This window comes from Salvelinus sp. IW2-2015, linkage group LG27 (assembly GCF_002910315.2).
Source record: "Salvelinus sp. IW2-2015 linkage group LG27, ASM291031v2, whole genome shotgun sequence".
Classification (NCBI taxonomy): Eukaryota; Metazoa; Chordata; class Actinopteri; order Salmoniformes; family Salmonidae; genus Salvelinus; species Salvelinus sp. IW2-2015.
Genome location: NC_036867.1, coordinates 4,331,226 through 4,345,498, shown reverse-complemented (window position 1 = coordinate 4,345,498; position 14,273 = coordinate 4,331,226). Strand labels below are relative to the sequence as shown.

Here is a 14,273-nt window from a genome sequence, read left to right as displayed (position 1 = left end):
TGCAGGGACCGGTTTGGGTTTTTATTTTACKTACTATAACGGTATTTGAATGTTTGGTTTGTTAAATGTGATACGCCATGTGTAATGTCAATTACCTGAGTCATCTCTCTCTCTCTCCACTCTTTCTCAGACCGTAGCCACGCCCCCGTCACTCAAGAAGCGCATTTGATGTMCCTCAACCACGTAACACTTACGTTCAGTCTGCCTGGTCAATGCAGCACATGCAACATTGTTGATGACAACAATGCTGTTTTCATTTTGCTTCTTAATATAAATCCACTAGCCTTCTATAATGACACTATTAGTTTGTTTCTTACATCAGGAAACAGGTCGTTTGTCTTTTTTTTAGCCAGTTGGCCTAAATCTTGTGAGATGCTAATTGTTAGGCGCTAATAGCTAGCTAGCTAATAAATGTACTGAGTAAGAGCAAACGTAGCTAGCCAATACAGCTGGATAACATCACTGATGGTATAGACCTAAATCAGCATGTTATTTGTGCAACAGTATCTTCTAAATCAAAGACGAATATGCAAAGCAAGAATATGTTAGCTACATGAAGTTGCCAAGAGAAAACATGCTATGTAGCCAAAGCTAATAGGCTCCCATAGGAAACACTTTAGTTCCTACGCTGTTACAATAACTCCTCCCTGGCATTTTAATTAATTGTCATCTCAAACAACACTGTATTCAAAGTGCCCATATATTCTAACTATAGAATTAGAATAGTCATTCTATTTCCATGACTCCAACAGTTCTGCTCTAATTCGCAAGTCAAATGGCAATTGCAACATTTGGTTGAAAATAAGTGCTAGATTATTTGCCCATATCATGCAGCCCTACGTGGCAGTGTGGGAATTATCTCAATTGAGCAGTGGTGTAAAGTACTTAAGTAAAAATACTTTCAAGTACTACTTAAGTATTTTTGGGGGTATCTGTACTTTAATATTTTTGACAACTGTTACTTTTARTTCACTACATTCCTAAAGAAATGCATGCACTTTTTACTCCATACATTTTCCCTGACACCTAAAAGTACTCGTTACATTTTGAATGCTTAGCAGGACAGGAAAATGGTCCAATTCACGCACTTGTCAAGAGAACATCCCTGGTCATCTACTGCCTCTGATCTGGAGGACTCACTAAAACACTAGACTCACTAAAAGCTTTTTTCGATCTACGTAACATTGCAAAAATCAGACATTTTCTGCCCAAAAATGATGCAGAAAAATTWATCCATGCTTTTGTTACTTCTACGTTAGACTACTGCAATGCTCTACTTTCCGGCTACCCGGATAAAGCACTAAATAAACTTCAGTTAGTGCTAAACACGGCTGCTAGAATCCTGACAAGAACCCAAAAATGTGATCATATTACTATTGCTAGCCTCTCTACACTGGCTTCATGTTAAGGCAAGGGCTGATTTCAAGGTTTTACTGCTAACTTACAAAGCATTACATGGGCTTGCTCCTACCCATCTTTCCGATTTGGTCCTGCCGTACATACCTACACGTACGCTACGGTCACAAGACGCAGGCCTCCTAATTGTCCCTKGAATTTCTAAGCAAACAGCTGGAGGCAGGGCTTCTTCCTATATATAGAGCTCCATTTTTATGGGATGGTCTTGCCTACCCATGTGAGAGACGCAGACTCGGTCTCAACCTTTAAGTCTTTATAGAAGACTCATCTCTTCAGTAGGTCCTATGATTGAGTGTAGTCTGGCCCAGGAGTGTGAAGGTGAACGGAAAGGCACTGGAGCAACGAACTGCCCTTGCTGTTTCTGCCTGGCCGGTTCCCCTCTCTCCACTGGGATTCTCTGCCTCTAACCCTATTACAGGGGCTGAGTCACTGGCTTACTGGTGCTTTTCCATGCCGTCCCTAAGAGGGGTGCGTCACTTGAGTGGGTTGAGTCGCTAAAATGGTCTTCCTGTCTGGGTTGGCGCACCCCCCCCCCCCTTGGGTTGTGCCGTGGCGGAGATCTTTGTGGGCTATACTCGGCCTTGTCTCAGGATGGTAAGGTTGGGTGGTTGAAGATATCTCTCTAGTGGTGTGGGGGCTGTGCTTCGGCAAAGTGGGTGGGGTTATATCCTGCCTGTTTGGCCCTGTCCGGGGTATCATCGGATGGGGCCACAGTGTCTCCTGACCCCTCCTGTCTCAGCCTCCAGTATTTATGCTGCAGTAGTTTATGTGTCGGGGGGCTAGGGTCAGTCTGTTATATCTGGAGTATTTCTCCTGTCTTATCTGGTGTCCTGTGTGAATTTAAGTATGCTCTCTCTAATTCTCTCTTTCTTTCTTTTTCTCGGAGGACCTGGGCCCTAGGACCATGCCACAGAACTACCTGGCATGATGACTCCTTGCTGTCCGCAGTCCACCTGGCCGTGCTGCTGCTCCAGTTTCAACTGTTCTGCCTGCGGCTATGAACCCTGACCTGTTCACCGGACGTGCTACCTGTCCCAGACCTTCTGTTTTCAAATCTCTAGAGACAGCAGTAGCGGTAGAGATACTCTCAATGATCGACTATGAAAAGCCATTGACATTTACTCCTGAGGTGCTGACCTGTTGCACCCTCGACAACTACTGTGATTATTATTATTTGACCATGCTGGTCATTTATGAACATTTGAACATCTTGCCATGTTCTGTTATAATCTCCACCCGGCACATCCAGAAGAGGACTGACCACCCCTCATAGCCTGGTTCCTCTCTAGGTTTCTTCCTAGGTTTTGGCCTTTCTAGGGTTGTTTCCTAGCCACCTTGCTTCCACACCTGCATTGCTTGCTGTTTGGGGTTTTAGGCTGGGTTTCTGTACAGCACTTTGAATATCAGCTGATCTTAGAAGGGCTATATAAATAAATGTGATTTTATTTGAAATGTTCTATATTTTTTTACTTTTGTGAGTGTAATTTGATTGTTTATTTTCCCTTTTGTTTCTTGTCAATTTCACTTGCTTTGGCAATGTAAACATATGTTTGCCATGCCAATAAAGCCCACTGAATTTCGAGACAGAGGGGCAGCAACAGAGAACGAGAACAGAGAGCGAGAAATAAACATGGAAAGAAAGAAAAACATGGGAAAAGAGCAAAACTAGCAAGGAAATAGCGACAGCATGAGTGAGCGGAGAGGTGACAGAGAGAAGAGAACTTGACAGGGAAGAGGACGAAGCGCGACAGAGAGACGAGAACTTGACAGGGAGAGAGGACGAAGCGCGACAGAGAGACGGAACTTGACAGGGAGAGAGGACGAAGCGCGACAGAGAGAAGAGACTTACAGGGAGAGAGGACGAAGCGCGACAGAGAGAAGAAACTTGACAGGAGAGAGGACGAAAGCGCGACAGAGAGAAGAGAACTTGACAGGGAGAGAGGACGAAGCGCCGACAGAGAGAAGAGAACTTGACAGGGAGAGAGGACGAAGCGCGACAGGAGAGAGAAGAACTTGACAGGGAGAGAGGACGAAGCGCGACAGAGAGACGAAGAACTTGACAGGGAGAGAGGACGAAGCGCGACAAGAGAGAAGAGAACTTGACAGGGAGAGAGGACGCAAGCGCGACAGAGAGAAGAGAACTTGACAGGGAGAGAGGACGAAGCGCGACAGAGAGAAGAGAACTTGACAGGGAGAGAGGACGAAGCGCACAGAGAGAAGAGAAATTGACAGGGAGAACGAGGACGAAGCGCGACAGAGAGAGAAGAGAACTTGACAGGGAGAGAGTCGAAGCGCGACAGAGAGAAGAGAACTTGACAGGGAGAGAAGGTCGAAGCCGACAGAGAGAAGAGAACTTGACAAGGAGACAGGACGAAGCCGCGACAGAGAGAGAGAACTTGACAAGGAGACAGGACGAAGCGCGGACAGAAGAGAAGAAAAACAAAAAACCCCTTGAAACCCCAAACCCCCCCCCCAAGGAGACAGGACGAAGCGCGACAGAGAGAAGAGAACTTGACAAGGAGAGATGACGAAGCGCGACAGAGAGAAGAGAACTTGACAGGGAGAGATGACAAAGCGCGACAYAGAGAAGGGCGACAGAGAGAGATCAGAAAGACATACATTGAATTGAAATTGAATTGAGACAACAGCGACAAAGAGAACAGAGAGAACATAGACAGAACAAACATAGGCCAGGGCTGGAGAAGCTGGTAGGGCCTGCCAGTGAAATCCTCGCTTTTCCTTCATGGATTTCTCTCCTCTACCCCTKCATCAAGTGACTAATCATTGGGCACCACATTAATTGACCCAAATTGAATTCTAGTGCCTGGGTTCATTAGCATGCGCTTATTTATTTGGGTCACGGTACTCTAGCTCTCTTCCTCCCTCTCTTTCCCTCGCTCTCCATGCCTCAAACAATGCATAATAGGGGAGAACACTCATTTTGTTTGATGGAGAAACTTGGACACAGGGGTTAATCTGTTTCCAGCCAGTGAGCGACAAAGCCCTGGGTAATATTCATTAGAGTACACCGTGGCAAAAGGTTTTGCAAGGCAAACAATTGCACTTCTTATTGGACTAGTTCAAATAATCCCTCACTGTTTAAGTCAGTTTTCTTCTGTTTGGTGCCTAATAAATATGACCCTGAAGAATATTTGAGTAATTATTTCACTTATTTAGGTCCAGCAGCTTCTCTGGTGGGAGTCTGGGAGAAGTATTCAATCTTTAAACCTAACAAATATGCTTACTATTTATTTACCATTTACAAATCACATTCCATCACCAAGAGGTAGGTAGTGCCTTGCAAAAGTATTCAGACCTCTGATTTCATCACCTTTTATTGTGTTACAGGGTGGGATTCATATTGATTTAATAACTTTTTGTCAACAAATCTACACAAAATACTCTGTCAAAGTGGAAGAGGAATTAACATTATTTTAAGTTTAATAGAAGTTAACTAAAATAGTCATTGCATAAGTATTCAGCTCCCCAAATCAATAAAAAAAAAATTCAAACTTATGGGCGATCCATGATATATATCTACATTTTTTAAATGTTCTCTCTAAATAAGCTTTGTTGTACAATTAAAAGGTCAAATACACTGTATTTAAAAAACAGTCAGCAATAAGCTAATGAATTCAAAGCTTGTGAAATTATACCTTGGCTGAATATACGCCTTCCACAACCATAAGACCCACTAATAATWGAATTATTTTATCAAAATAGTTGTACGTGATTTWTTTGCAATAATCACTGATCTGGCTTTCAGGTCAGTCTATAAAAATTGCCTTTTTGTTAAATTTAACCAGAACCATGCACATTCACTAATAATGTAGCTGGCACTATAGAAAATGAACATTGGTCTCATGAACAATCTCACATGCCCAAGTGCTAGTGAGTAGCCAGCTAATATTTTTATTTCAAGTTTAGCCAACTTGGATCTAGGTCAAATTTCACAAGCTCCGAATTCAGCTAACAAGGCAAAACACTTGAATTGTTCTGTCCGCCTCCAACTGTTTGAACAGCATGCAAGCCTGTCAACTTTGTTCAGATGTTGAAATCAAGCGGCCTACCTTATTTCTCAGAATGAAAATGTGTCGTAAATTCCTTAAAGGTTTTATGCAAATTGCATGTTTATAAAACACAGAATAAACAGCTAGTATAACAATCTTTATTTGACAAAAATGCTTCTAGCGACACGTGGACAGTAAAGCTCACGCGACAAACTGAGTATTACTTTTCCAGAATGAAAGTTCATTGGTGCAGTCATTTTAGTAGTGTCTGGTCTGCTCAACATTTGAAGAGTTTAAACATATACGGGGGTATGGTTCAAAGGTTAACTTCTCTATTACAGTAAAATAATGGTCCCCATGTGTTACGTTGTCCACATGACCCATTCAGTTGGGCCAAACCTCAAATAGTGTGTTGAAACCGGATGTCAGAGAGGAAGAAGTGATGTCTCATCTTTAAGGTTGTGAGTGGGAGGGGCATGGGAGAAAGAGGCGAAACGAGAGGTTTCACTCTCGCCAAAATAAGCCCAATGCGTTTCTCTGCACTTATTTTTAACCTAAACTTGTCGCATTTGGAATATGGCGCAAAAACAAATTAATCAACTTAATTTGATATATCGCCCAACCCTAGTTTGCACACCTGGATCGTGCAATATTTGCCCATTATTCTTTTAAAACTGTTCAAGCTCTGTCAAGATGTTGGGGATAAGGGCTAGACAGCAATTCAAGTCTTGCCATAGATATTCAATCAGATATAACTAACTTCGCCACTCAGGAACATTCACTGTCTTCTTGGTTAGCAACTCCAGTGTAGATTTGTCCCTATGTTGTAGGTTATTGTCCTGCTGAAAAGTGAATTCCTCTACCAGTCTCTGGTGTAAAGCAGACTGAAGCAGGTTTTCCTCTAGGATTTTGCCTGTGCTTAGCTGCATCCCATTTATTTTTATCCTGAAAAACTAGCCCCAGTTTGGCTAATGTCAAGCACACCCATACCATGATGCAGCCACCACTATGCTTGAAAATCAGGAGGCAGTTACTCAATGATGTGTTGGATTTGCCCCAAACATTGTATTTAAGCCAAAATTGCTGTGTCTGTTGTGTTGTTGCAGTATTACTTTAGTGCCTTGTTGCATACAAGATGCATGTTTTCGAATATTTGATATTTTGTAAAATTGTTCTCTTCTTTTCACTCTGTCATTTAGGTCATTTTTGTGGAGTCACTACAATGTTGATCCAACCTCAGTTTTCTACCATCACAGACATTGAACTCTATAGCCGTTTTAAAATCACCAATGGCCTCGCCGTAACATCCCTGAGCAATTTCATTCCTGTCCTGCAGCTCAGAAGAACAACTATGTTTGATGTGTGTGGGTGATTGAATACATAATCCACAGCATAATTATTAACTTGACCATGCTTAAAGAGATATTCAATGTCTGATTTGTTGTAAAAAAAAATAATGTACCTCATTACTTTTCTCATTACATGATTTGTTAAACAAAATTTTACTCCTGAACGAATTTAGAACCTAAAAGGGGCTGAATACTTAKATTTTAGTTATACCTTTTAATTTACAGTATCAACAAACAAAAAAATATATATATATACATAATCAAATCAAATTTTGTTTGTCACATACACACATGGTTAGCAGATGTTAATGCGAGTGTAGCGAAATGCTTGTGCTTCTAGTTCCGACAATGCAGTAGTAACCAACGAGTAATCTAACCTAACAATTCCACAACTACTACCTTATACACACAAGTGTAAAGGGATAAAGAATATGTACATAAAGATATATGAATGAGTGATGGTACAGAACGGCATAGGCAAGATGCAGTAGATGGTATCAAGTACAGTATATACATGAGATGAGTAATGTAGGGTATGTAAACATAAAAGTGGCATAGTTTAAAGTGGCTAGTGATACATGTATTATATAAAGATGGCAAGATGCAGTAGATGGTATAGAGTACAGTATATACATATGAGATGAGTAATGTAGGGTATGTAAACATTATATTAAGTGGCATTGTTTACAGTGGCTAGTGGACTACTTGTTTTACATGGCAATTCCCATTATTTAAAGTGGCTGGAGTTGAGCAGTATGTTGGCACAGCCAGCTCAATTAGTGGTGCTGTTAACAGTCTGATGGCCTTGAGATAGAAGCTGTTTTTTCAGTCTCTCGGCGTCCCTGCTTTGATTGCACCTGTACTGACCCGCCTTCTGGAGATATACGGGTGTAGAACAGGCAGTCTCGGTTGGTTTGATCTCCTTGATGATCTTTATGGCTTCCTGTGATATCGGGTGGTGTAGGTGTCCTGGAGGGCAGTAGTTTGCCCCCGGTGATGCGTTTGTGCAGACCACTACTACCCTCTGGAAGCCTTACGGTTGTGGGCGGAGAAGTTGCCGTACCAGGCGGTGAACAGCCCGACAGATGCTTCTGATTGTTGCATCTGTAAAAGTTGTTAGGTGCTTCTGGTGACAAGCCGAATTTCTTCAGCCTCCTGAGGTTGAAGAGGCGCTTCTGCGCCTTCTCACCATGGCTGTCGTGTGGGTGGACCAATTCAGGTGTCCGTGATGTGTACGCCGAGGACCTTAAAACGTACTCCCCTCTCCACTACTTGTGTCCCGTCGATTGTGTGATAGGGTGCTCCCTCTGCTGTTTCCTGAAGGCCCTCGCGAGGGCCCTCCCTCCTCCCTGTAGCTGTCTCGTCGTTTTGTGGAATCAAGCCTACCACTGTAGTGTCCGCCGAACTTGATGATTGAGTTGGAGCGGTGCATGGCACCGCAGTCGTGGGTGAACAGGGAGTACAGGAGAGGGCTCAGAACGCACGCCTTGTGAGCCCCAGTGTGAGGGATCAGCGGTGGAAATGTGTGTTACCTACTCTCACCACCTGGGGCGCCCGTCAGGAAGTCCCAGTACAGTGGCACGAGGCCGGGTCGAGACCCAGGGTCGAGCTTGATGACGAGTTTGGAGGTACTATGGTGTTAAATGCTGAGCTGTAGTCGATGAACAGCTTCTCACGTAGGTATTCCTCTTGTCCAGATGGGTTAGGGCAGTGTGCAGTGTGGTTGCGATTATGTTGTTCTGTGGACCTATTGGGCGATAAGCAAATTGGAGTAGGTCTAGGGTGTCTAGTAGGGTGAGAGGTGATAGTCCTTGACTAGTCTCTCAAGCACTTCATGATGACAGAAGTGTGCTACGGGGCGGTAGTCGTTTAGCTCAGTTACCTTTGATTTCATGGAACAGGAACAATGGTGGCCCTCTTGAAGCATGTGGGGACAGCAGACTGGGATAAGGCTGGATTGAATATGTCCGTAAACACACCAGCCAGCTGGTCTGCGCATGCTCTGAGGACGCGGCTGGGATGCCGTCTGGGCCTGCAGCCTTGCGAGGGTTAACACGTTTAAATGTTTTACTCACGTCGGCTGCAGTGAAGGAGAGTCTGCAGGTTTTGTGTAGCGGGGCGTCAGTGCACTGTATTGTCCTCAAAGCGAGCAAAGAAGTTATTTGTCTGTCTGGGAGCAAGACATCCTGTGTCGCGACGGGGCTGGTTTTCTTTTTTTTAATCCGTGATTGACTGTGACCCTGCACATACCTCGTGTCTGTGCCGTTGAATTGTAACTCTACTTTGTCTCTATACATACATACACACACACAATGACAAACTACCAGTCAAAAGTTGACACCTACTCATTCGTGATTTTTGTTTATTTTACTATTTTCTACACTGTAGAATAATAGTGAAGACATCAAAACTATGAATAACACAAATGGAATCATATAGTACTCAAAAAAGTGAAAATCTAATATATTTGAGATTCTTCAAGTAGCCATCCTTTGCATTGATGACATCTTTGCACATTTGGCAACTCTCAACCAGCTTCACCTGGAACGCTGCAGAATGCTGTGGTAGCCATGCTGGTTAAGTGTGCCTTGAATTCTAATACAATCACCAACAGGTCACCAGCAAAGCACCACCACACACCTCCTTCACGCGTCACGGTGGGAACCACACATGCGGAGATTACCGTTACCTACTTGGAAAGCAAAAATCTCAAATTTGGACTCATCAGACCAAAGGTCAGATTTCCACCGGTCTAATGTCCATTGCTCATGTTTCTTGGCCCAAGCAAGTCTCTTCTTCTTATTGGTGTCCTTTAGTAGTGTATTCTTTGCAGCAATTTGACCACGAAGGCCTGATTCACGCAGTTTTGATGTTGAGAGATGTCTGTTATTTGAATTCAAGCATTTATTTGGGCTGTAATTTCCGAGGCTGGTAACTCTAATGAACTTCTCCTCTGCATCAGAGGTAGCTCTGGGTCTTCCTTTCCTGTGGCGGTCCTCATGAGAGTCAGTTTCATCATAGCGAATGTTGTTTTTTGCAACTGCACTTGAAGAAACTTTCTAAGTTCTTGAAATGTTCCGTATTGACTGACCTTCATGTCTTAAAGTAATGGACTGTCGTTTCGCTTTGCTTATTTGAGCCATTCTTGCCATATGGACATGGTCTTTTACCAAATAAGGCCATCTTCTGTATACCACACATCACAACTGATTGGCTCAAAAGCATTAAGGAAAGAAATTCCAACAAGGCACACCTGTTAATTGAAATGCACTCCAGGTGACTACCTCATGAAGCTGGTTGAGAGAATGCCAAGAGTGCGCAAAGCTGTCATCAAGGCAAAGGGTGGTTACTTTATAGAATCTCAAATCTAAAATATATTTGGTTTGTTTCACACTTTTGGTTACTACATATGCGTTATTTCATAGTTGATGTCTTCACTATTATTCTACAATGTAGAAAATAAMAAAAATTAAGGAAACCCTTGAATGAGAAAGTGTCCAAACTTTTGACTGGTACTGTATATTCTTCCACTTTGACAGAGTATTTTGTGTAGATTGTTGACAAAAATCCATTTTAATCCCACTTTGCAACAATAAAATGTGAAATCCAAGTGCTCAGAATACTTTTGCAAGGTACACGTGCATGCTCACGTGTGACATGCTCACAAGAGTGATGCTTCTACCATATAATCATGATGAAATCAACATCTCCATGATGCATGGAAAAAAAACAACCACATCAACGAACACACACTGACAAGTCTGTATGGGACAGCGTGCGAAGGAACCCAGCAAGGGGGTCGACGCGAAACTCAGTCCCCCTATGTAGCAATGCCAGCGTTTGACCATCCAAATCGATTACACTGCATCGCATATACAGTACCTTCGGAAAGTACTCAGACCTCTTGACTCAGACCTCTTGACCTTATTCTAAAATGTATTAAATTAAAATAATTCCTCAGCAATCTACACACAATATTATATATACAAACGTGTGTGTGTGTGTGTGTGATATATATGTATATACACACACACACACACACACACACACACACACACACACACACACATACATACATACATACACATTTGCAAACATTTTGAAAAACCTGTTCTCACTTTGTAATTATGGGGTAGTGTGTGTAGATTGCTGAGGAATTATTTTAATAATAAAAAAGATAGCTTATTTACATAAGTATTCAGGCATTTTGCTATGAGACTCGAAATTGAGCTCAGGTGCATCCTGTTTCCATTGAACATCCTTGAGATGTTTCTACAACTTGGAGTCCACCTTTGGTAAATTCAATTGATTGGACATCATTTGGAAAGGCACATACATCTATATAAAAAATGTCCCACAGTTGACAGTGCATGTCAGAGCAAAAACCAAGCCATGAGTTCAAAGGAATTGTCCGTAGAACTCCGAGACAGGATTGTGTCGAGGCACAGATCTGGGGAAGTGTACAAAAACATTTCCGCAGCATTGAAGGCCCCCAAGTGGCCTCCATCATTCTTAAATGGAAGAAGTTTGTCATCAAGACTCTTCCTAGAGCTGGCCGCCTGGGCAAACTGAGCAATCGGGGGAGAAGGGCCTTCGTCAGGGAGGTGACCAAGTGTAACGGTGTGCGCTGAGACTCGGGAAGCAAGTTCAGGGAGTGAGTGTTTTAATAAATAAACGTAACATAATACAAAACAAGAAAACACGAACAACACACAGACATGACACAGAAACAATGACCCCTGGGGAAGTAACCAAATGGAGTGACATATATAGGGAAGGTAATCAGGGAAGTGATAGAGTCCAGGTGAGCGTAACGATGGTGACAGGTGTGCACCATAACGAGCAGCCTGGTGACCTAGAGGCCGGAGAGGGAGCACACGTGACACAAAGAACCTGATGGGAGAACCTTCCAGAAGGACAACCATCTCTGCAGCACTCCACCAACTCAGGCCTTTATTGAAGAGTGGCCAGACGAAAGCAACTCCTCAGTAAAAAAGGCACGACAGGCCGATGGAGTTTGCCAAAAGGCACCTAAATACTCAGACCATGAGAAACAAGATTCTCTGGACTGATGACACCAAGATTTAACTCTTTGGCCTGAAAACGAATCACCTTTGTCCGCTTTGAGGATAACACAGTGCCACCGACSCGGCCCGCTACCAAGGACTCTCCTTCTCCATGGCCCACGTGAGTAAGACATTTAAGCGTTTTAACCCTTTGCAAGGCTGCCGGCCCAGACGGCATCCCTAGCCGCGTCCTCAGAGCATGCGCAAACCAGCTGGCTGGCGTGTTTACGGACATATTCAATCTCTCCCTATCCCAGACTGCTGTCCCCACTTGCTTCAAGATGTCCATCATTGTTCCTGTACCCAAGAAAGCAAACTGAACTCAATGACTATCGCCCCGTAGCACTCACTTCTGTCATCATGAAGTGCTTTGAGAGACCTCTACCTTTCCCGGACACCCTAGACACACTTCAATTTGCTTACCGCTCCAATAGATCAACAGACGTTGCAATCGCACTCCACYCTGCCCTATCCCATCTGGAGGTATACCCAAGTAAGAATGCTGTTCATTGACTATAGCTCAGCAACACCATAGTACCATCCAAGCTCATCATTAAGCTCGGGGCCCTGGGTCTGAACCCTGCCATGTGCAACTGGGTCCTGAAGGGCCGCCCCCAGGTGGTGAAGGTAGGAAACACCACTTCACTGATCCTCAACACAGGGGCCCCACAAGGGTGCGTGCTCAGCCTCCGCCTGTACTCCCTGTTCACCCATGACTGCGTGGCCACGCTCACCTCCAACTTAATCATCAAGTCTGCAGGCGACAACAGTAGTAGGCCTGATTACCAACAATGACAAGACAGCCTACAGGGAGGATGGGAGGGCCCTGGGACAGTGGTGCCACAAAAATAACCTCTCACTCAAAGTCAACAAAACAAAGGAGATGATCGTGGACTTCAGGAAACAGCAGAGGGAGCACGCCCTTAGCCACATCGATGGGACCGCAGTGGAGAAGGTGTAACGCTTCAAGTTCCTCTGTGTACACATCACTGACGATCTGAAATGGTCCACCCAGAGACTGTGGTGAAAAAGGTGCAACAGCACCTCTTCAACCTCAGGAGGCTGAATAAATGTCTTGGCCGCTAAAACTTTTACAGATGCACAATTGAGAGCATCCTGTCTGGCTGTGTGACCACCTGGTACGGCACCTGTGCCGCACGCAACCACAGGGTTCTCCAGAGGGTGGTGCGGTCTGCCCAACGTATTACAGGGGGTAAACTACCTGCCCTCCAGGACACCTACAGCACCCGATGTCACAGGAAAATCATCAAGGACATCGACCACCCAAGCCATGGCCTGTTCATCCAGAAGGGAAGGTCAGTACTGGTGCATCAAAGCTGGGACCGAGAGACTGAAAAACAGCTTCTTTCTCAAGGCCATCAGACTGTTAAATAGCCATCAGTAACCAGCTTCCACCCGGTTACGCAACCCTGCACCTTGGAGGCTGCTGCCCTATATACATTGACTTGGAATCACTGGCCACTTTAATAATGTTTACATACTGCTTTACTCATCTCATATGTATATACTATATTCTAATCAATGCCACTACGACATTGCTCGATCTAATTTATATATTTCTTAATTCCATTATTTTAGATTTGTGTGTATTGTTGTGCATTGTTAGATACTACTGCACCGTTGGAGCTAGGAACACAAGCATTTCGCTACACCCGTAATAACATCTGCTAAATATGTGACCAATAAAATTTGAGAGGATCTGCAGAGAAGCATGGGAGAAACTCCCCAAATACAGGTGTGGCAAGCTTGTAGCGTCATACGCAAGAAGACTCAATGCCGTAATCGCTGCCAAAAGATGCTTCAAAGTACTGAGTAAAGGGTCTGAATACTTATGTGAATGTCTAATTTCAGTTTTTTTTTTGTAATAAATTAAATAACATTTCTGAAAACCTGTTTTTGCTTTGTCATTATGGGGTATTGTGTATAGATAGAACAAATACATTATAGCCTTATTCTAAAATTGATTAAATGTAACAAAATGTGGAAAAGGTCAAGGGATCTGAATACTTTCCGAAGGCACTGTAATTAGACGTCTACTAGTTTAGTTTTGACCACTTACCAGGGTTCAAAGGTCATCAAGGTTATTACACAGCACATCCTGGTAACATTGGACAGCAGCCAACGTGTGTGCGTCCACCCCCCACCCATCCCACTCAATTCTGGAGAAAAGTAGACCCACTTTCCCAGGTATAATTTCAGCTGTCATTTTCTCTCCAGTAAAATCAATGCCAATGTTGAAATCAAAGAGTCTCAGTAGCCCAAAAACGGTCATTAGGTCTACAGAGTCAAGCAGCCATTTCTGTTCCCCTCCCAGCTCAAAATTAAGACGTGTCTAGGGCCCAATGACATCCTAGACTAGATAGAACGTACTGACACCATTTCCCCAAAAAACTTGCTACTCTTGGGTCAAT

At 43.6% G+C, this 14,273-nt stretch overlaps 1 protein-coding gene across 1 annotated transcript in view; it reads right to left on the bottom strand.

Annotated features, from left to right (window-relative positions):
- Positions 1-14,273, bottom strand: part of kmt2ca (lysine (K)-specific methyltransferase 2Ca) — a 233,193-nt gene that overhangs the window by 159,810 nt on the left and 59,110 nt on the right. The gene's annotated exons all lie outside the window — the stretch shown is intronic.